The sequence below is a fragment of the Hyperolius riggenbachi genome, chromosome 3 (assembly GCF_040937935.1).
Source record: "Hyperolius riggenbachi isolate aHypRig1 chromosome 3, aHypRig1.pri, whole genome shotgun sequence".
In the NCBI taxonomy this organism is placed as follows: Eukaryota; Metazoa; Chordata; class Amphibia; order Anura; family Hyperoliidae; genus Hyperolius; species Hyperolius riggenbachi.
In genome coordinates, this window is record NC_090648.1 from 488,576,850 (window position 1) to 488,601,345 (window position 24,496).

The 24,496-nt window shown below is 47.3% G+C and overlaps 1 protein-coding gene across 1 annotated transcript in view; it reads left to right on the plus strand.

Annotated features, from left to right (window-relative positions):
- The first annotated feature begins 3,228 nt into the window (after positions 1-3,228).
- PACSIN2 (protein kinase C and casein kinase substrate in neurons 2) overlaps positions 3,229-24,496 on the plus strand; it is a 182,356-nt gene continuing 161,088 nt past the window's right edge. The window contains exon 1 of the mRNA XM_068278169.1: positions 3,229-3,331. The gene's annotated coding sequence lies outside the window, so the exon portion shown is untranslated. The remainder of the gene's footprint in view (positions 3,332-24,496) is intronic.

The following is a 24,496-nucleotide window of genomic DNA, read 5'->3' on the forward strand; positions in this document are numbered from 1 at the left end:
CTTTTGCCTTCACTCTGTGGTCCAGCTCACCCCAAACCCTCTCAATTGGGTTCAGGTCTCAAATTTGGACCCATCAGGCCAAAGCACAGATTTCCACTGGTCTAATGTCCATTCATTGTGTTCTTTAGCCCAAACAAGTCTCTTCTGCTTGTTGCCTGTCCTTAGCAGTGGTTTCCTAGCAGATATTCTACCATGAAGGCCTGATCCACAGTTTCCTCTTAACAGTTGTTCTAGAGATGTGTTTGCTGCTAGAACTCTGTGTGGCATTGACCTGGTCTCTAATCTGAGCTGCTGTTAACCTGCGATTTCTGAGGCTGGTGACTCGGATGAACTTATCCTCCGCAGCAGAGGTGACTTTTGGTCTTCTTTTCCTGGGGCGGTCCGCATGTGAGCCAGTTTCTTTGTAGCGTTTGATGGTTTTTGAGACTGCACTTGGGGACACTTTCAAAGTTTTCCCAATTTTTCGGACTGACAGACCTTAATTTCTTGAACAATGGCCACTCGTTTTTCTTTACTTACCTGATTTTTTCTTTCCATAATACAAATTCTAACAGTCTATTCAGTAGGACTATCAGCTGTGTATCCACCTGGCTCACAGTGCAGCACAACTACTGCTAGACCTAGTGAAACAATGATAAAGAATGAGTGATTGGATGTCAGTGTAAAGGTGCATGTAATGAGAGACAGCGTTGCCCCACTAAATGCAGGTAATGACAGACAGCCTTTCACCAGTAAATGCACGTAATGAGAGACAGCGTTTCCCCAGTAAATGCACATAATAAGAGACAGCTTTTCACCAGTAAATGCACATAATAAGAGACAGCTTTTCACCAGTAAATGCACATAAGAGACAACTTTTCACCACTAAATGCACATAAGAGACAGCTTTTCACCAGTAAATGCACATAATAAGAGACAGCTTTTCACCAGTAAATGCACATAATAAGAGACAGCTTTTCACCACTAAATGCACATAAGAGACAGCGTTTCACCAGTAAATGCAGGTAATGACAGACAGCCTTTCACCAGTACATGCACGTAATGAGAGACAGCGTTTCCCCAGTAAATGCACATAATAAGAGACAGCTTTTCACCACTAAATGCACATAATAAGAGACAGCTTTTCACCAGTAAATGCACATAATAAGAGACAGCTTTTCACCAGTAAATGCACATAATAAGATACAGCTTTTCACCAGTAAATGCACATAAGAGACAACTTTTCACCACTAAATTCACATAAGCGACAGCTTTTCACCAGTAAATGCACATAATGACAAACAGCCAGTTGTCCCCAGTATATGTAGCCAGGGATATATGTGCCCAGTATATGTAGCCAGAGGTATATGCCCCCAGTATATGTAGCCAGGGATATATGTGCCCAGTATATGTAGTCAGGGGTATATGTGCCCAGTATATGTAGTCAGGGGTATATGTGCCCAGTATATGTAGTCAGGGGTATATGTGCCCAGTATATGTAGTCAGGGGTATATGTGCCCAGTATATGTAGTCAGGGGTATATGTCCCAGTATATGTAGGCAGGGGTATATGTGCCCAGTATATGTAGCCAGGGTATATATGTCCCAGTATATGTAGGCAGGGGTATATGTGCCCAGTATATGTAGCCAGGGTGTATATGTCCCAGTATATGTAGGCAGGGGTATATGTCTCAGTATATGTAGGCAGGAGTATATGTCCCAGTATATGTAGGCAGGTGTATATGTGGCCAGTATATGTAACCAGGGGTATATGTGCCCAGTATATGTAGTCAGGGGTATATGTGCCCAGTATATGTAGTCAGGGGGTATATGTCCCAGTAAATGTAGGCAGGGGTATATGTGCCCAGTATATGTAGTCAGGGGGTATATGTCCCAGTAAATGTAGGCAGGGGTATATGTGCCCAGTATATGTAGTCAGGGTATATGTCCCAGTATATGTAGACAGGTGTATATGTGGCCAGTATATGTAGTCAGGGGTGTATGTCCCAGTATATGTAGGCAGGTGTATATGTGGCCAGTATATGTAGGCAGGTGTATATGTGCCCAGTATATGTAGCCAGGGGTATATGTCCCAGTATATGTAGGCAGGTGTATATGTGGCCAGTATATGTAGGCAGGTGTATGTGGCCAGTATATGTAGGCAGGTGTATATGTCCCCAGAATAGGTAGCCAGGTGTGTCCCCCCCAGGAGGGGAGCAGCGCAGTGGAGGGAGAGCGGTGGGCACAGCAGTGGAGAAGGGGGGCCACCCCCCCCTTCCCCCACCTTAGGGTGCTCTCCCTCCCTCGCTGTCCCCTCCGGAACTAAGTGCGGTGGCTGGCAGAGGGACGGAACTTACCTTCCGTGTCTCCGTCTGGTCTCTTCGCCGCCGTGGGATGATTTGCCGCTACTCCGGTCTGATCCAGACCAGAGTAGCGGCTGCGGCACCAGAACTTCCGGCGCTTGGAGCGACACGGAAGGTAAGTCCCGCCCGCTGCCAAACTTGTATCGGAGGAGAGAGCGAGGGAGGGAGAGCACCCTAAGGTGAGGGAAGGGGGGGAGATGGCCCCCTTCTCCGCCGCTGCCCACCGCTCTCCCTCCACTGCGCTACTCTCCAACTGCCTGGGGGGCTCATACCGGGATAGCCCCCCAAAATCGGCAGAATCCCGACGAAAACAGGACGGTTGGGGACTATGATAGCGTCTGACGTCAGACGCTATGCGCCTTTGTGATCTCAGACATAGCGCCGCCGGTATGCGGAACCCGGCGACATGGACGGAAACCGCGTGGAGGCTGCCACCGGACAGGTAATATATGCACTACACTACATACACCTATACATTGCTGCGGCAGCGGCGGGGGTTTCGTCGTCTCGTCGCTCGATCGCAATTCGGCCGCGCACCTGACCAACCAACTTCGGCCCGAAATTTTCCAGCATGCGCGATCGACTGTGCAGCCAATTTCTGTCCTGAAATTGGTCGCTTTCTCGGTGGGGCATGCACTTGGCAGCATAAAACTATGCTGTGGAAGCTGTGCAATAATCTCCAGCTACACTCCACCAATCCCCCCCCCCATCACTACCACCTACACCAGCCCGCCCACGTATCGCCCTGCCCCCTCCTCCACCTGCGTCACTGGCAGCGGGTCACGTGTCTTGCGCTCCCCGCCTCTGGCCCTCCCGTCACATGACTGACGGCAGAACGAGGCTTGGAACGCAGGGTCACGCCCACTGCTTGACGTGCGGGGAGGGTGTCAGCGGCGGCCAATGGGAGCGGGGGAGTCGTGGTATCTGGGTGTGGCCGGGTCAGACAGGAGAAGCTCCCGCCTGACAAGGAGAAGAGAGGAGCCGGGAGAGGTGAGCTGTGTGACTGCTGGGGGAGACCCCCATATATCATGTGTGAGAGGGGGGTACGCCTGCCCTGTGTCTCCCGTCACCATGTATATAGCCTGTCCTCCCCTCCATCTGTGCCCCTCCCCTCTGCCTCATGTATGCTGTGTGCGAGAGAGGGGGGTACCTGTCCTGACCTGCCTACCCTACCCTCACCATGCCATGCCACTATATGTGTATCCCTCCTTCCCCAGCCTTCTCCATATAGTGTGTGCCCCCTCCCTGCCATCCATCCCCCTGTGACCCCCCCCACTATATACACCGCAGCCTTCTCCATATAGTGTGTGTGCCCCCTCCCTGCCATCCATCCCCCTGTACCCCATATGTGACCCCCACTATATGTATACACCCCTTTCCCATATACTGTGTGTAATGCTTGTCCTGACCTTTGTGCCCCCTCCCTGCCATCCATCCCCCTGTACCCCCATATGTGACCCCCACTATATGTATGCACCTCCTTCCCCAGCCTTCTTCATATAGTGTGTCCCCTCCCTGCCATCCATCCCCCTGTACCCCCATATGTGACCCCCACTATATGTATACACCCCTTTCCCATATACTGTGTGTAATGCTTGTCCTGACCTGTGTGTCCCCTCCCTGTGATCCATCCCCTGCTTTTACATTTTTTACCCCCACTATATGTATACCCCCCTCCCAAATGTCTGTCATTTACAGCATGCCAATGTGCTCCCCTTTCCTCACCATTCTCCCATATACCCCACCACCATGGATGTGTGTCCTCCTTATTACCCAAGTACCCCCCCCACACACACCAATGTTTGCCTGTCCTCCATCCCCCTGAACCCCCACACTGTATCACTTCGCTATATATGTACCCCATGTTCCCAATGTAGGGATTTCCTCCACTACCCTTGGATCCACCCTTCCCCGCCTGTTATCCCTATCCCACTATATGTGTGTAACCCCCATTCCCCCTTTGCCCAGTTCTATGCCCATCCCGCTATATGTGTACCTCCCATGTCCATTGTGTGTCCCACTACTTCACCCGTTTTTTCAGCTCTATGCCAATTCTAGTATATGTTTATACCCTGTTACCGTCTTACTATGTGCGTCCCTCTACTTCACCTGTTTCCCATTCCAACATCTGCTTATGCACCCCCTTCACCAAGCCATCCCACCATATGTGTACCTCTCGTCTAATTCCACATCCTGTCTATGCCACTTCTTATACCCCCCCCCCCCCCCAGTACCCTTCTACCTTACCACTGTTCAATCATTTGTTGTCTGTGTTTACCATCACCATTCCAGCATATGTGCATTGTACATGCCACTCACCTGTCCTTAGCCCGTCTTATCTGTATATCCCCTCTGTTGCTACTCCTCCCTGACCAATTCCCCCCACTTCTTCCATCTTCTGTCCTTCCCGCCCCCATTCCCTTATCCTGCATCCATTCCCTCGTCTGCATGCTCCCTACCCCCTTTGGCGCTAGTCTACTTTAGGGGACTCAGCAGGGAACCTAGTAGGGAAATTCAGCAATTGTGATTGGGTGGATGGCACCCTCTCCAACTGCTAGGCTTCCAATAGATTGTAGAAAACTACGCCCACATTATTCAGCCAATCACAATGCTTTGTGCTGTAAGAAGGAACTGTGATTGAAAATCTGTTCGCTATGTGGTTTCCTGCTGGGTCCCTTAAAGTAGCCTGCCCCCCCTTTTAACCCCACGCCATTCCATGCAGTCTATGCCCCCAATATGGTAATTGTGTATTAGTCCAGATGTGGTCCACAATTGTATGTTTTCGTTGTACCTTCTTGTCTTGCTTATCCAGTGTGTATTACAGCTGTACAGTTCTGGCTTGGTTAATATTTACTGATTGTTCTGTCCTGCTCCATTCATGCTAGCTTCAGCATGCACTGGTGCCTTCAGTTGCAACCCTGCATGTGGAGCACCCATTGGGTTTTATTTTGTGATGTTGTTAGGACTGGAGTATGTAGATGATCCTGCAGATGTGGCCTGCATGTATGAAGGGTGACCAGGGTCACATCAGACCAACCCAAGGATTTGCTGAAAGGTTGAAAAGGTAGTGTGTGTTTGTGTGTGTACTCAACTGGAGAGAGACTTTTACCTACTTGAAATGAGACTGGAGCTCCTCCCCATATAGTCCTGAATTCCCCTAGATTCTATGGGCTAGATCAGTGATGGCTAACCTTGGCACTCCAGCTGTGACAAATCTACAAATCCCATCATGCCTCTTCCTCCCTGATTTATGCTTAGAGCTATCAGAGTATTGCAATGCCTCATGGGACTCGTAGTTCCACCACAGCTGGAGTGTCAAGGTTATCCATCACTGATCTAGAACATCCACTAGTGACATCACATGGGAGTTCCCTGCTGGGGTCCCAAAGAGAACTGAATTAAGTGATGGAGGCTATTATGTATGTCTGGATCAGATGCCTGGCAATCCTGCTTATTCTCTGCCTCTAAGGGCTCGTTTCCACTATTGCGGTGCGGAATCGCCTGGATTCCACCGCTGATGAAATCGCATGCGGATGCGATTCCGCATGCGTTTTTTGCCGCGAATTTGCATAGGTGAGGGTATATGTGATTTTAACCATGTCACTGCCTGTGTGAATTTACATTGGTACCTATGTGAATTCGTGGCAAAAAACGCATGGGGAAAACGCATGCGATTTCCCTATTAAATACATTGTGTGCGATTCGCCTGCATTCCACACGCAGGCGAATTCTGCAGGGTGTTCCGTGCAGATTTTCTCTGCACAATAAAACGCTCCCGCAGACGCATACGTGGAAACAGGCCCATTCACTTATATTGTCTATGCGAATCCGCATACGCAAGACGCATGCGGATTCGCGATAGTGGAAATGGGGTCTAATACTTGTAGTTATCGACCCTGTACAAGCAAGCAGCAGATCAGGTGTTTCTGACATTATTGTCAGATCTGACAAGACTAGCTGCATGCTTGTTTCTGGTGTGATTCAGACACTACTGCAGCCAAATAGATCAGCAGGGCTGCCAGGCAACTGGTATTGTTTAACAGGAAATAAATATGGCAGCCTCCATATACCTCTTGCTTCAAGTTCCCTTTAATCCAGGCTGAGCCTGCTTATGCCTCCTTCTCTGCAGTCATTTCCTGAGAACGTTGGTGAATCGGGTCCGTCTATTTATAATACCCGTTTTACATCCCAGCAGCATAGCTCTTATTTCCCATCTAATTAGAAGCCTGTTTCCCTCTCGGCCATCTGTACTGTTATTTTGCCATCCTGTTATATGTCCATTTGGAAAGATGCTCATTAACCCAGCATTCTATAGGTTGATGGAAGAGTTGTGAATGTGTGCAGCATTGCAGATTGTGTGTGATGGTGGACAGTATTATTGCTGTGTGCTGCAGACAGTGCGGTGAGAGTTGCATGCTTATGCTTTGTGTGCTGCGGCGAGCAGTACTGATAAGAGAAGGGCATGCAGTGTTATTGACCTGTGCCATACAGAGGCTATCGCTGGATTGATTACTACGCAGTGTACAGCGGTGCTGTAAATCTTGCTGTCGTTGTGTAGGTGTGTTTAGGACTTGTACACAGGCTGTGGCGCTATCAGTTGTGACGCACTGCTCATGTTGTGTGATCTGTGTTGACCTGTGAGAATCCATAAACTTGCATGTTGACATTTAAGGTGCCCATAGACCTGACAATTATAGGCAAATTTGACAGAGACAAATATATTACTAATCGTATCTGATTAGAGATAAATTTATCTCTTGTCGAAGCTGCCCATATACTACAGGCCGATTTCCGTCCGATTTCAGCATGAAATCTTCAGGGAATGGCTGAGCCCGCCGCTGCCCCCCAACGTATAATTTCCCCTCGCCCGGAGGGCACATTTTATACATTGCAGCGGCGCGGGTTTCGTTGTCTCATTGTTCGTACCAAAATTGGCCGCCGCATACCCACCAACCAAATTCGGCCCGACCTCTTGCAGCATGCGCGATTGACCATGCAACCAATTTCCGCCTGAAATTGGTCGCCTTGCCAGTCGGGCATGTACTTAGCAGCACAGATTTCCAGGAACGTCCTTGGACAGCACCCCTGAGACCTGTCTCCCTCCCCACAATTGATGGACAGGAACTAGATTAGCATAAAAGATTTGCATCAATTAGGCAGACATATAAGCAGGGTGAAACCAGACCTCGTCAGTTGTTTTCTGTCCACCACCAGGAGCTGGATGAGAAGCTGGAGCCAACCATGTCCGTGGGACAGGAGCTGTGTAGCGGGGTTTCCTGGTTGTAGGCCGGTTAGTGTACTGGCCCAGGTTCCGTGCTGCACCTACTGGCTTCTCCGTATCAGAAGGACTACATGCCGGACGCGTTCATAGCCCACTTCCGGATTGCGGATCATGTGATCACGCGGGCAGACTGACGCCACCTCGACCCCGGAAGTACTTCCTGATTCGCCGCCCGGAGTCATGCGGCTGCTGATGCGGCAGCTGCATTTGCGGTCCCCACCCTCTGAGTCGGCGTGGCTGCTACGGATCGAGGGATGCGGAGACGGATGGTTCCGGGCGGCGGAAGAGGTATGAGCGAGGGGGACTATGTGTCATCTGACACTGTTTCTGTGGGAAATCTTTTAGAGACACCACAGGTAGAGGGGCGGTATTTCTTGGGCGGCCTATTTAAACTAAGCACATGGTCTCTGCATTATTACTTCGATCATGGACGCTGCCGCAGGACTTGGGTCTACTAGATCTGTGGAGCCTGGTTCCGATGCCTCTCTGGTAGGACATTGATATGAATCCTAACAGTTGTTTGCTGTAATACGCTTAAAGGGGCATATTCTGATTATACTTTCCCATCTGTTCTCTTGTAGCCCACTGTGCCTAAATCAGTTAAAGACAAGCCCGATTTACCTGATAAGGGAGAAAAGAGTGACAAGGGAAAGTCTACACAGAAATCGGATTATAAGAAGTGTGCTATATGTTCAGAGAGAATATCATCATCATCCTCAAGGCCTCTTTGCCGTAATTGTACTGATAAAATTGTTAAGAAGGAATCCCCTGTAATCTTCAAAGACCTTATGGGTTGGATGAAGTCTGAAATGGCAACTGCGATCCAAGTGATCAAGGAAGCTAACATTCCATCTAATATTCCATCAGATGTTAATCCTGCATCCCAGCCCTCAGCCTCTACTGCCTCTGAGGCAGCCCCTGTTCGGGTAGTTCCTTCTACGCTTGAACAAGAACCTGCAGAATCAGTCCCTACTCATAAAAGAAGGAGAGGAGAGGACTCGGCTGAGTCAGATTTATCTGAGGGTGAGGTAGCCATCTCCTCGTTAGAGGAGATCGGTTCTGAAGATGAACATACAGAGGATAAATTGCATAGGTTTGCTTTTCCCCCAGACTCTATGAAAATTTTGCTGAAAGCAATGCATGATACTATGGGGATAAAACCTGACGAAAAGACTCTTACCCCATTAGATCAGATGTATGTAGGTCTATCTGACCCTGAGACTGTTTATATACCTGTTCACGGTGCCCTAAAGAATATTGTTAAACGAGAGTGGGATAATCCTGAGAGAAGAGCCTTCTGGCCAAAATCCCTATCTAAGAAGTATCCATTTAATCCAGAAGATCAGAAGTTCTGGGGTACAGCCCCAAAACTTGATCCCTCATTATCCAAACTGTCTAGGAGGTCAGACCTTCAGTTTGAAGATTTTGGTAACCTCAGGGATCCCATAGACAAGAAAATGGACAACGTTTTAAGGAGAGCATGGGAGTCGTCTACTCTAACTTTAAAACCAGCAGTAGCATCCACAGCAGCAGCTAGGTCTCTGAAGGTCTGGTTATTGAATACACAATCCCGCATTGCTTCAGGAGTACCCAGGGAAGAGATACTTAAAGATTTTGATAATTTGTTGCATGGAGCTAATTATCTTTCAGATGCAGCAGACGACACAGTACGACTAACAGCTCGAACTTCAGCCCTGGTGAATACATCAAGGAGAGGCATTTGGGTAAAGACCTGGCAAGGTGACACGTCTTCTAAATCAAAATTATGTGGGATCCCTTGTGAGGGTGAGTTCCTGTTCGGATCCAAATTAGATGATATCCTAGAGAGATCAGCTGATAGGAAAAAGAACTTTCCATTTAAGAGGAGGAATTTTCAAAGAAAGGGGTCCTTTCGAGACCAAAAGAAAGAGACTGACAGCAGGCCCCCCAATAAGAGACGTTGGGTCCCAAATAAAACACAGCGTTCTAAGCCCAATTTTTCCTCCAATTTCTCCTCTAATCCAACCTCACAGCCCCCTAGACAATGACGCCAGGCTTCCAGTGGGGGGCAGAATTGCGCTCTTCTACGAAAAATGGGAATCCATTTCTCAAAACAAGTGGCTACTAAACATAATTCTGGAAGGGTACAAGATCGAGTTCTCAGACCACCCTCCAAGTCAGTTCTTCCTAACACCATCTCCAAAGGATTCAATCAAAGATCTAGCTTTAAAGACAGAGGTGTCCTCACTGTTAGAAAAGAAAGTAATCAGATTAGTCCCAAAGTGCCAGCAGTATCAGGGTTTTTACTCACCAGTGTTCCTTGTAAAAAAACCCCAGGGTCAATACAGATTCATCCTGAACTTAAAGAGATTAAACATGTCAATAAGATATCGGAAGTTCAGAATGGACAATGTTCGCAGCGTAATAAATCTGCTTCAGCATCAATGTTACATGTCTTCTCTAGACCTCAAGGATGCATACCTGCACATACCAATTCATCTGGAATCTCAGAGGTATCTGCGGTTTGCCCTGATGCTACAAGGAGAGGTAAGACACTATCAGTTTCTTGCCCTCCCCTTTGGTCTATCCTCTGCACCATGGCTATTTACTAAAGTACTATGTGAGATCTTGGCGGTTCTTAGACTACAATCTATTCACATTATCGCCTATCTAGATGATCTTTTGATCTGGGGTCCATCCTTTGAGTCTGTGCATGCTCAAGTGAATGTCTGCTTAGACTTTCTTCAATCCTTGGGATGGTTGATTAATTGGGAAAAGTCCTCTCTTACTCCCTGTCAATCTATGGAATATTTGGGTTTCACTATATCTTCTCTTGCTAACCTGGTGATTCTGCCCGAGAGAAAAATATCTGCCATTCTAAGATGTGTTCTTTCTTTCCAGGAAATGAAATCAGTCACACTAAGGAAAGCTATGGCACTGCTGGGATTACTAACCTCTTCACTTCCCGCGGTTCAGTGGGGACAGCTGCACGCCAGGACTCTTCAACATTGGATTTTAAGGAGTTGGAATCGGAAGAAGGAATCTTTAGACAAGTCTGTCATCATTCCTCAGAGAGTCAAGAGATCGCTGGATTGGTGGTTGAGGCCTCCTCATCTCTCGAAAGGAAATCTGTGGAACTTTCCCTCAGAGACTGTTATAACGACAGACGCGAGCGCCTGGGGATGGGGAGCCCATCTAGGCACATCCCCAGCTCAGGGAACTTGGTCGGAACACTTACGATCATCAAACAACAGAGAACTTCAGGCAGTATGGGAGGCTTTGCAACACTTCCAGGACCAGATAAGACAGACTCATGTCACGATTCGAACAGACAACAACACAGTTGTGGCATATCTAAACAGGCAAGGGGGAACAAGGAGCCGATCCCTTTACTTACAAGCAGATCAGATTTTGAGATGGTCCGAGATGAACTTGAAGTCCCTGAAAGCTCTACATCTGAAGGGAACATTAAATCAGCTGGCAGACTTCCTGAGTCGATCCCCTCTTCACCAGGACGAATGGTCTCTAAACGAGGAGGTATTTCAGGAGATCACAGAGCAATGGGGTCATCCAGTCCTGGATCTCTTTGCACGAAGGAACAACAAGAAGTGCCCGATGTTCTGCTCCCTGTGTCCACAGGACAAGCCCTTGGCGGTAGACGCATTCTCAATAAAATGGAGTCCAGGATTAATGTATGTTTTCCCTCCTCTATGTCTAATACCTCGGGTTCTCAGCAGGATATGCCAGGATCAAGCAAAAGCAATAGTAATAGTACCATACTGGCCAAAGAGACCCTGGTTTACTCTTCTAAGGAGCTTAGCTACAGCAGATCCAATTCGTCTTCAGATGCGGCCAGACCTTCTTCTTCTTCAGGGTCCAGCATTTCATCCCAATCTGCAGATGCTTCATCTTTCCGCATGGAGCCTGAATGGAGGTTATTAAAGAACAGAGGTTTTTCAAACAAGCTTTCAGAGACTTTATTGCAAAGTAGGAAAAAATTCACAAGGCAAATCTATGGAAAGGTCTGGAATGTGTACAATGAATGGTGTTTTCAGAATTCAAGAGAAGTGAGTTCTTCCCTTTCGGTTCTCGAGTTCCTGCAAGATGGTTATGAAATGGGGCTCAGCACAAGCACTTTGAAGGTTCACACATCCGCCCTTAGTGTGTTTCTGGAAAGGAGACTAGCAGAGGAAGAATACTTTGTCCGTTTTTTCAGAGCTCTAAAACGTCTTAGACCGTTTGTTCAATGTAAGATGCCATCTTGGGACCTCAACACAGTACTTCAGGCCTTGTGTGAAGCCCCCTTCGAACCTCTGGAGGAGGTCTCGGACAAGATATTAACCCTTAAAACAGCCTTCCTAATAGCAATCACTTCCGCCAGGAGAATTTGTGAACTTCAGGCCCTTTCAGTGAAGGAACCGTATTGTGTAATTTCAGGAGACAGAATAACTCTGCGTCTCGACACCTCTTTTCTGCCTAAGGTAGTCTCAAGATTTCATAGATCTCAAGAAATATTTCTGCCCTCATTTTGTAATAATCCTTCAAACAGCAAGGAACAGAGACTTCATTGCCTCGATGTGAGAAGAACTGTATTAACATACATTGAAAGATCCAGTTTATGGAGAAAGTCAGATGCTCTGTTTGTTTTATTTGGAGGAAAATTCAGAGGAAAACAGGCTTCAAAGAGCTCGATCGCCAGATGGATAAGACAAACTATTACTTTAGCCTATTCTCGCCAGGGGAAGATCCTATCCTCATCTGTGAAGGCACATTCTACAAGAGCAGTATCAGCATCTTGGGCAGAGAAGGCAGGAGCCACGATTGAGCAGATCTGTAGAGCGGCTACCTGGTCTAGTCAAAATACATTCGTAAAACACTATAGACTAGATGTCTTAGCAAGCTCAGACTTGACATTTGGTAGAAAAGTGTTACAAGCAGTTGTCCCTCCCTAAATTATATGGTCTTGTCTATCGTCTCAGGGGTGCTGTCCAAGGACGTTCCTGGAAAGACACTAATTACTTACGGTAACGTCTTTTCCAGTAGTCCGAAGGACAGCACCCTTGCGACCCACCCTTTATTCTATTAAAACATATTTTTTGGAAGCATTACATAATGGTGTTGTCTTTTTTATTACTGACGAGGTCTGGTTTCACCCTGCTTATATGTCTGCCTAATTGATGCAAATCTTTTATGCTAATCTAGTTCCTGTCCATCAATTGTGGGGAGGGAGACAGGTCTCAGGGGTGCTGTCCTTCGGACTACTGGAAAAGACGTTACCGTAAGTAATTAGTGTCTTTTCACCCAATTCAATTATAATCGAATTAGATGGTGGATCGGCTGCCAAGTCGCCTGATGTATGGCCACCTTAACACCTGTGCTGTGCTATGCATTGTTTCTATGCAAATTGCACGTGCAATGCCCATAAACTCTATGGGTAACTTACTAAAGGGATACCTGAAGCAAAGAGAGAGATATGGAGGCTGCCGTATTTTATTCGTTTTAAGCAATACCAGTTGCCTGGCAGCCCTGCTGATCCTCTGCCTCTAATACTATTAGCCATAGCCCCTGAACAAGCATGCAGCAGATCAGGTGTTTTTGACAATAAAGTCAGATCTGACAAGACTAGCTGCACGCTTGTTCCTGGTGTTATTCAGATACTACTGCAGAGAAATAGACCAGCGGGGCTGCCAGGCAACTGGTATGGATTAAAAGGAAATAAATATGGCAGCCTCCATATACCTCTCTCTTCAGTTCCCCTTTACATTTTTGCATTGTTTGTTATGCTCAATTTAACGCATGGAAATGTTAATTGCTCGACAGATGCTAATGCATTGTTTGTGGTGCGCAGAAAAGTGTGAAAGCGCATGCAAACAGTTTTTTGGTTTTTACATCTACTTTTTAAAAACGATATAGCGTACAACATCTGTGGACCTTACAGTAGAATGTGATGGCATGTGCATCCAGGGAGGTTTGGTTTGCTGTTTAGGAGATTCTACATACTGAACCTGAGGTAAGCGAGATATGGAGGCTGCCATATTTATTTCATTTTAAGCAATACCGGTTGCCTGGCAGCCCTGCTGGTCTATTCGGCTGCAGTAGTGACTGAATAACACCAGAAACAAGCATGCAGCTAGTCTTGTCAGATCTGACAATGTCAGTAACACCTGATCTGCTGTATGCTTGTTCAGGGTTTATGGATGAAAGTATTAGAGGCAGAGGATCAGCAGGACAGCCAGGCAACTGTTATTGTTTTAAAAGGAAATATGTCAGCCTCCATATCACGGCACAATATTTTCCTTGGGTGCGATCATTCCATCAGCTTTTTACAGAAAACCACCTACTATGTGAATAAAATTGATGTGAAATTATTCTATGGTTGATTGGAATACAGAATTGTATCGATTGAAATGCTCGATTGTACAATCGTATCTGAAAAGAGAAAGTGACCTCATCGACTTGTTTATAGGAATAATCGATAATTACCTTCCGCTTACTTACGACTGCGCAAGTCTGATCAAATGATCTAATCCGAGGAGAATATTGTTCTTTTAACCTGCCTGGCGTTCTATTAAGATCGCCAGGCAGGCTGCGGGAGGGTTTTTTTTTAATAAAAAAAAAACTATTTCATGCAGCCAACTGAAAGTTGGCTGCATGAAAGCCCACTAGAGGGCGCTCCGGAGGCGATCTTCCGATCGCCTCCGGCGCCCAGAATAAACAAGGAAGGCCGCAATGAGCGGCCTTCCTTGTTTTGCTTACATCGTCGCCATAGCGACGAGCGGAGTGACGTCATCGACGTCAGCCGACGTCCTGACGTCAGCCGCCTCCGATCCAGCCCTTAGCGCTGGCCGGAACTTTTTGTTCCGGCTACGCTGGGCTCAGGCGGCTAGGGGGGCCCTCTTTCGCCGCTGCTCGCGGCGGATCGCCGCAGAGCGGCGGCGATCAGGCAGCACACGCGGCTGGCAAAGTGCCGGCTGCGTGTGCTGCTTTTTATTTGAGCCAAATCGGCCCAGCAGGGCCTGAGCGGCAGGCTCCGGCGGTACTGGACGAGCTGAGCTCGTCCAGACCGCCCAGCAGGTTAAAGTGAACCAGAGGTGAGAGTGATAGGGAGGCTGACATATTTATTTCCATTTAAGAAATACCCGTTACCTGGCTGTCCTGCTGATTCTCTGCCTCCAATCCTTTTAGCCATAGCCCCTGAACAAGCATGCAGCAGGTCAGGTGTTTCTGACAATATTGTCAGAACTAACAAGATTAGCTGCTTGCTTGTTTCTGGTCTTATTCACTACTACTCTACTGCGGCCAAATAGATCAGCAGGGCTGCCAGGCAACTGGTATTGTTTAAAAGGAAATAAATATGGCAGCCTCCATATCACTCTCACCTCGGGTTTACTTTAAAGTGGACCTGAACTCTTGCACAGGACAGAAGGATAACATAGAGAAATGCACCCTGTGTGTATTTAGACAGTTAAGCTCAGCCTTTCTCAACCTTTTTACCCTGGAGGAACCCTGCAAATACTTTTTGAATCTCAAGGAACCCCTGTATTTTGCAGGTGGCATGGTCTTCAAAAGCCAGTGTGGCTGTGTATGTCACTACCCCCTATTACAGTGCCCTTCATTATAATGTCTCCTTATTAATGTGCTCATTATTATTCTGACCCCCAATTTTAATGTTTCTCTTTACAGTACCCCTTATCCTATTTCCCCAACCCCCACAGTGGGGAAAAATGCCAGGGAACCCCTACCTAGTACTCGGGGGAACCCTGGTTGAGAAAGCCTGTCTAATTCCCCCTCATCTGTGACTAACCACAACTGTAATTTGATCTGTCCGCTGGCTGCCTCGGCCGAGCGGCTGATTTGTAAACAGGATGTTAACCCTATGTCTGCTTCCATGAAAGCAGGAAATAGACACACTGCAGATCTATTGCAGGATTTTTATTGTTTAACCTCCCTGTCGTTCTGATTCCCGCGGCCGCAGGTTTGTTTTCTATCATGTAGCTAGCCTAACGCTAGCTACATGATTGCCCCTCTCTGCGGCGTCTCTCCCACCCTTCCGATCGCCGCCGGCGCACTTGCCCATAAGGAAATCCCGTTCTGAACAGGATTTCCTTTAGGGCTTCCCCTGATGACGTCATTGACGTCAGAGGGAGTCCCGATCCACCCCTCAGCGCTGCCTGGCACTGATTGGCCAGGCTGCGCACGGGGTCTCGGGGGGGACGCCTCTAACGCGGCGGCGATAGCGTTATACACGCAGCTAGCAAAGTGCTAGCTCCGTGCAACAAAAAAAAAATTATGTGCTGCTGACCCTGGTAAATAAGTGCGCAGGGTGCGATTTTTCTTACCAGCAGATGTGTGAGCTGCGGCGCCTGTTATAGAGAAATGGCCAGTGCTGTGGAATCGGTACAAAAATAATCAGAGTCCGACTCTTCAGTTTATGAAATCTCCTTAGTCTAATTTTTATAAAGGCTATGGATGATTTTCTTCAAACATCATCCGACTCCTCAGTTTATTGAAACCGACTCCGACTTTAGCTGCCCAAAATTGCTCAGACTCCACAGCCCTGGGTATGGCCTCTAATTTGCACTAAGCCTCTGTACACACATCCAATTTTAGGCCCTGCTCATACTGTCAGCGTTTGCAGAACGCATAGAAAACAAAGAAAACGCTAGTTGAAAAACGCATGCGTTTATATGCGTTTTTCTTGCGTTTCCTATGGCGTTTTTGCATGTTGAAAGGAAGTGCGTAACACAGGAAACAATGGGAAACGCAGAGGGAAACGTATGCTAAAAGGCAATAGTACGCGGTTTTGATATGCGTCCATAGACTTTCATTGCGTCCGTTTCTGTGCGTGACGCTCAGAACTGCGTGCAGCAATGCGGATGAGAAACGTATGCGTCACACACGCATACATGTGAACGAGGCCATTAGAAAACATTAGTAGCCGTTTCTATGCGCAAAGTCTGCCCGTACACTTTCTGGAAATACGGCTAGGAACGCACATAGACTGAACAGGGCCTTAATGTGCAGATAACTGGCCAGTTTTACCACTGTCATGTAGCATAAAGGCCAACATATTTTGAATACTGTGAACAGACTGTGTAGTTATGCTCTCATACTACATGGCAATGGTAAAATTGGCCAATCATCGGCATAAAAAAATTGGATGTGTGTACGGACCTTAGGGCTGATTCACACCACGAGAGCTTTTTAAACGCCAGAGATTTTAAAAGCTCTTGCTAATGCAATCCTATGGGGGATTTTTACAAAATCACATCCCTCCAGTGTGCACTCGCATGTAGGATAACATTAGCAAGAGCTTATAAAATCACAAGTGCTTTAGAAAAGCTCTTGTAGTGTGAATAAGCCCTAAGGCTAATGTTAAAGCACACTTAAAGTGAGAGGGATATGGATGCTGCCATATTTATTTCTTTTTTTAACCCCCCTGGCGGTATAAAAAATTCCGCCAGGAGGGAGCGCAGCAGCTTTTTTTTTTTTTTTTTTTTCTTATATCATGTAGCGAGCCCAGGGCTCGCCACATGATAGCCGCTACTCAGCGGCATCCCCCCACCCGCTTCGATCGCCTTCGGCGATCTTTGATCAGGAAATCCCGTTCAAAGAACTGGATTTTCCTGGAGGGCTTCCCCCGTCGCCATGGCGACGGGGCGGGATGACATCACCGAAGTCGGGACGTCATTGGGAGTCCCGAACCACCCCTCAGCGCTGCCTGGCACTGATTGGCCAGGCAGCACACAGGGTCTGGGGGGGGGGGGGGGGTGCCGCGCAACGGATAGCGGCGATCGAGCGCGGGGCGGCGGCGATCAGTGTGCTGACGCAGCTAGCAAGGTGCTAGCTGCGTCTATCAAAAAAAAAATTAAACAAATTGGCCCAGCAGAGCCGGAGAAAACCTCCTGCGCGGTTTACCCCGAACTACGTTCGGGGTTACCGCCAAGGGGGTTAAAGGAAACCTGAAGTGAGTGGCATGTGGTGGCGGCCCTATTTGTTTCCCCATACTAGCAATAGATAGTTTGCTAGTAGCTGCTAGATAGCTGCATATGGTTTGCATGATGTTTGCATGCAAGCCTGAGCTATTTGTATCTTGTTGACCGGTTCTAACCCATAATAGACTACAGCTATGGCATTTGTAAAGTATGTTAGCCATAAATTAGATCACAAATGATCCTCCGAGATCGCTGGAGATTAGAGATGGACAATAAGATGCACATTATCCTAGCTTGTTTGAATGTTTAATGCAAGTTGTATTCTGCTTTGAACTGGGCCTATCAAAATTGACAGGAAGTGCGTTTAGTGCTAAGCTGCATTAAATTTGCATGCAAGCAGAATTATGTACATTTCATTGACTGTCCCTACCCCTCAGGTCTCTACTCAAGCCCTGTGGCTTCCTGCTTCAGGATCACATGACTTGGTTTATTAGGTCATGTGACTGCATTGTGGGCGATGATGACACAAGCAGCGTGTCTCCTCTCTGACAGCTGCTATTGCCGGCCCCCCTAGTCACGGCCAGGTGTGGATAAAGATTGTCAGTACACCTCTCTATAGCACACATTTTATTGTGCCAGTCTCCACAATATAGTCCAACAATTGTTTCGGGGGCCGCGCAGGGTCCCCCTTTATCAAGGCATGTGGTTGGCAAAAAGTACTATCTTGTGGAGACTGGCACTATAAAGTGTGTGCTATAGAGAGAGGTGTGCTGACAATCTTCTTTACTTGTATATAACATGGCATTGCCTGTGCCACTTTGTCAAGCACCCCGGAACTACAGATGGTGTGCCGACTTCTTCCAGGAACTTCATGGCCAGGTGTGGGGCTATTTGTCACGGGACCCAAGAGAAGATCTGCATTTTTATTTAATTCTTTTTAATTTCATCTGATCATGTAAAGCAGACGTGACCTTTTTGACTTTCTGTCCACTTTAAAGGTGGCCTTATAGTGGTCGCTTTGCCATCAGATTCGACCAACAGATAGATCCCTCTCTGATCGAGTCTGATCAGAGAGGGATCGTATGGCTGCCTTTACTGCAAACAGATTGTGAATCGATTTCAGCCTGAAACCGATTCACCATCTGCTGAGCTGCCGCTGTCTCCTGTCCCCAACCCCCCCCCCCCCGCATACATTACCTGAAGCCTGGTCCCGGGCATCTTCTCCGCATCACGGCATCCGCGTATAACTTTGTCACTCCAGTGACAGCGGAGGTTCAAATAGAGCGCCCTCTTTGTACTTCCACTGACACTGCAGTGCCACAGGAAGTTATACACGGTTGCCGTGATGCGAAGAAGGTGGGAGCCGGGAGGTGATGCGGAGAAGGTGCCGGGAGCCAGCTTCAGGTAATGTATACCTGCGCCGATCGTACGCCGCTAGCGATGCGCTCCCTACCCGCCGGCGATCGACGGTAATTTCCCGCACGGAGCGGTCAACGGGACCGATCTATTTTGGGACGAAATCTATCGAAGTTTAGCGTGAACGATGTGACAGCAGATTCGATCCCAGTGATCGAATTTGCTGTCGATCGGCGGGTAATCAGCCTAGTGTATGGCCAGCTTTAATGAGCCTCACATTTCAGGTCCGTGCTTGGCCTCTGCTCCGACCCTCACGTTCTGCATTGTCAGATCCTCCCTAATGCTTAGGTGGCCTTTGGTCATTGATGCATCATCATGGCACACGGATTCCACAACATCCTGAGTGCTGAAAGCTGCAGCTTTGTGTTTGTGTTTTCCACTTCCCAGGGCTCCCCACCAAGACTAAACAGAGCTCTTGTTATTACACGCCAACTCTCTGCCCTAACCTGCTAGATATCTGTTATACTATGTATATGGGATGTGGCTGCCATACAGGGGCAGACTTTCTCCCGATGTGCCCAAAAGGTAGATCCTTATATCTTGTGCTTACCATTGTCTGTATTGTTTTGTATCCGATGTTTGTTTCCTACTTTGTACAGCGCTACAGTATATATGTTGGCTCTTTATCAATTACTGCCACACACTTCACATTTTGTTTTCCTTATGCTAGGTACACACCATACAATTTTGTGTTAGATAGATGGCTCGATAGATAATTTCCAGCATATCCGATGTTATTTTCATTTGTTTTTCTGATCGATTTCTCATGGAAATGGATCAGAAACGATAACAGAATCGAATTGGAAATCACTCGGAAAATCGACCAAAAAAAGCATAGTGTGTACACTGCGTTAGATTTCAGGATGAAAGTTATTACAATCAATAGTCCTACCACTCCCCCAAGTGCCGTTCCCCCCCCCCCCCCCCCCCCCTCCTTATACCGCTCCTTTGTGCCCCCTGCAGAGTTCCATCACAGTGGAATGCACTCACCTCTCCGGCTGCCGCACCACTTCCTGTCTTCTCCTGTCCTCCCCCAATGCCCATATCCGGTGACCTGATAAGGATTGCACAAGTAGGCACATACCGCCAGGTCACTAAGTAGGAGCATCGGAAAATGATAGAACACTGGTGGGGGTGCACCGACTGGACAGGTGAGTGCACTCCACTGTGATATTACTCTGCGGGGGCCCCAAGGGAGGGCAGTATTACCAGGGGGAACTTGGGGGGGGGGGGGGGGATTTGGGGCAGTCAATTGCTTCCCCCCCCACACATAGATTAGTGCAGGAAATGTAAATTAGTAGCAAAGGCTTCTGCTCTGTGCAGCCAATCCCCTCTGCAGCACAGTAAGCATTTGTGTCTGTGCTCCTTTTGATTTTATTATTTTCTGACCTGGGTGTCAAATTCATGACCTCGTGCTTCACAGGCAGAGATGGGGGCTCACTGGCTAGTTGTGGAAATTTTAATAGCCAGCTGCAAACTTAAATGGGAAGGTCATTTTTGATCGCCTTAAAGTTGGGGGGAAAAGAACTTGTCACGTTTATTAGCAGTTTAATTACTGGTAAACCAGAACATCTTTTTCACTATATTTGGTATATGCAGCAGACATACACTTGCTTGTAGCATTCTGAGTACATATTTTATGTATTGCTTTACATTTCTATAGCGCTTACACATTGCATGGCATTTATAGGGTATGTAGCGCAATTCTATTGAACTTTCCCATTGGTCATTTACTCGAGAAGTTTGCTGTGCCGCTGGGAAGCTTGCCCTGCACTCATAGGGTCTGTGCCAGTCTGCTACAGCAAACAGGAGGCGGAGTCTTGTCAGAGGATTATAATTCATTTTAGCAGGTAAAATATGCAAATTATAATGTAAACAAATTCTCTCTGATATCCGCACTGTTCAGTTCTGAACTTGGACATACTCAAACTTCCCCTTCCACTTTTATGAATTGACTCTTGTTGTCATAGCAGATACACTAGTGCTGTTCTGCTATAGTCTTGCACAGGACAGAAGGAACACATGGAGAAATGCACCCTGTATGTATTAAGAGCAGGGGTGTCAAACTCAAATGCAAAGTGGGCTGAAATTGTGCACTAGGACCTAGTCGCGGGCCAAACTCAATGTCTACTGACCACCTCCCCCCTTATAAAGTTCCCAGGTGTCTAATGGCCCTCTTCCAACCCGTATACATCACCTGGTTCCCAGTGGTCCTCCCTCGCCTATATAGTTCCCTTGTGTCTAGAGGCCCCCACACTCCCCTATACAGTTCCCTGGTGTTAAGTGCTTTCCCCCTCCCTTCACCATGGGGCTTCCCTGGTAATCTAGGCTAGAGCATAGTTTCTCAACGTGTGGTTCGCATACCCCAGGGGGTACTTCTGATGGTTCCAGGGGGTACTCGGGCTTTATATACTTAATCAAGAATAACAAATTTAGAGTTTTAGAAATTGATAAATCTTATTTAAACAAAACCAAATTAGTGTTTTAGCTAATTAAAAGCAATAGTAAATGCTTGGAAATTGTTTAGAACCAATAATAATGTACTACGATTAAACATTTAGTTGTCAAGGGGTACTTGCGATAATGATTACTATGCTAGGGGCTGCTTGGTGAGTACAGGGTTTTAAAAGGGGTACATACCAATAAAATGTTGAGAAACACTGATCTAGAGCTTCACCTCCAATATATCTTCCCTGGTGGGCTAGAGGGGGCCAAGCATAATGCAAAGTGAGGAAACCACTTGAGGACCAAATTTAATGGCTCAGAGGGACAGATTTGGCCCACGGGCCGGAGTTTGACATGTATGATTTAGAGAGTTTATCCTGTCTAATTCCCTCTCATCTGTGACTAATCACAAGTTGTAATTCGATCCCTCAGCTGGCTGGCACTGCAGAGCAGCTAATTTGTAAACCCAGGATGTTATCAATATGTCTGCTTCCATGAAAGCAGGAAGTAGACACACTGCAGATTTATTGCAATATTTGTATCAGCTGTAACGAAGAAATGGTTTTCTTGAAAGGTTATTATGCTGTTGCTTATATTTTAGAGCAGAGAGGAAGTTCAGAGTTCAGTTCTGCTTTAAAAAAAAAAAACTCACAAAAAAACCCAAACATTAAATCCGGTAATGTTGAAGTGTTTGTGTTGTGTACCTTCAGTACAGCAGCGGCCTAGCGTGTCTGTGCAGGTGCTGAGCACAGGATATGGCCTGCTGAGCGCTCGCTGCTGGTAGTGGTGTGGCAGGGAGGCTCAGGTTATATAAGATCGGGAGCCTCCAGAGACTGAGGCAGCGTGCGGAGGAACTTGGCTGCTCCTGCAGTGACGGAGGCAGAACTTCCCCACTCCCAGTAACCCTGTAATAGTGATTCATGTTGATTAGCAACCGCTGGCAGGAAGGATTTAGAGGCTGCGCAGCCTCAACCTACTTCCTCAGCTCTGTCGTTTCACGTTCTCATAATGACGAGCTGCAGCGTGCTTACCCAGAGCCCCCCCCCCCCCCCCCAGCTGCAGGGCCCAGGGGTACCCTCTTCCTGCACATACAGGGTTTTATAGGGGATTCCCTGCTGGCTCTATGGGGGATTCCCCCACGCTGTCAGTAACCACTTCCTCTGCAGCGACCTGTAATCGGCTTTCTGCAATAGCAGGCATTGTATTGTGTGAGCAAGCCACTTCATGCTTTGTATCATTTCTTTTGCATGTTTGGATTTAAAATTCCTCTGCATGGCCAAAATGTATTAGCCTCATAGTCCCATTTCCCCAAACACTAGATTAACCGTAATGGTGTTTCAAGCACACCTGGAGTGAGAGGGATGTGGAGGCTGCCATATTTATTTTCTTTTAAAACCCTGCTGATCTCTCATTCAGACTTCATGCACATCGGGTGCTCGGTGGTAAATAAAATTAAGATGCAGGGACCAGGGGTACCATCTTCCTGTAGAGAGGAGAAGGGGGCTCTGGGTAAGCATGTTGCTGCTCATCATTCATAGGCTGTGAAATGACACAGAGTATGTTGGCTCAAATATTAATTTTATACTCCCAAGGCGACAGAGGGTAAATCAGAGGTAATGGCTTTGAGGCCTCTTTCACAGTGGGACGTTGCATTTGATGCGATGTTAAAGTCGCACAACATGCCCCTAACGCAGCGCATGTAGTTTATGAAATTGGACGTTATTTTGCACTGCGTCATCTCTCGGTGCGCCGTTTTCGTCGCATACTGATGGAACGAAAACGGCGCATGTGTTACATTTAAAAAAAACAAACAAAAAAAAAACGTACTGATCATGTGCAACACACAACGCAGCAAATGTATTGCTAAACGCACAGCTTGCAGCACTTTCTAAATATTGCTACACGTTACACACATCGCAACGTGTGCACTGTGAATGTCGCACAGAATTTGTATTGCTCTGCGTTATAAAATTTTCTAACGTGCAACTTTAACGTCGCACTGTGAAAGAGGCTTAAAGGGAACACGAGTTGAGAGGGATATGGAGGCTGACTTATTTATTTATTTTTAAATAATACACATTGCCTGGCTGTCCTGCTGATTCTCTGCCTCTAAAACTTTAAGGCTGGTTTCACAGTGGGACGTTAAAGTTGCACGTTAGAAAATTTCACAGTGCCCACGTTCACAGTGCCCACGTTGCATTACATTGTAACGCTGCGCCACCAGACAACGTACTGCATGCAGTACTTTATACGCGGCTGAGCCGCGTTAGACTGCTGGCACATGCTCAGTAATGTTGGGGAGGAGCGGAGAGCGGCCAGGCACATGGCTAATTAATATTCACTGCACGTTGTGACGTGCAGTGTTTACTTCCTGGAGCGGCCGCTCTGTGCGGCGATTGGCCGGCGGGACCACGTGATGCGGAGAGCTCCGCTCACGTGGTCTCCGCAGTGACTCCGCAAGAGCAGGCGCACCAAGAGCTGCTTGTAACGCGGCTCTTGGTAGCGTCCTGCTCCAACACCACCAGGCGTTGCGTTAGGGGCACGTTATGCGACCTTAACGCCCCCTCTAACGCAACGTCCTGGTGTGAAACCAGCCTTAGCTATAGACCCTGAGCAAGCATGCAGCAGATTAGGTGTTCCTTACAAGTTTAGCTGCATGCTTGTTTCAGGTGTGTGATTTAGACCCAACTGACCAGAAAGATCAGCAGGACTGCCAGGCAACTGGTATTGTTTAAAAGGCAGTATTGCAGCTTTCATAGGTCTCACACCTCGGGTTCCATGAAGTGAGATGGTAATGTATTTAAAATAAATAAAAAGGTAATCTTCTAAGTTGCCTGGCAGTTACTTTTTTAGCAATGGAACCTGAACAGGCATGCAGCAGATCAGGCTCTCTGACTGAAGGCTGACTGGATTAGCTGCATGCTTGTTTCAGGTGTGTGACTCGGACACTAATGCGCCAAAGAGATCAGCAGGACAGCCAGGCAACTGGTATTGTTTAACAGGAAATAAACATGGCAGCCTCCATATTTCTCTCACTTTAGGTACCCATTTAAAGAGAATCTGTATTGTTAAAATCGCACAAAAGTAAACATACCAGTG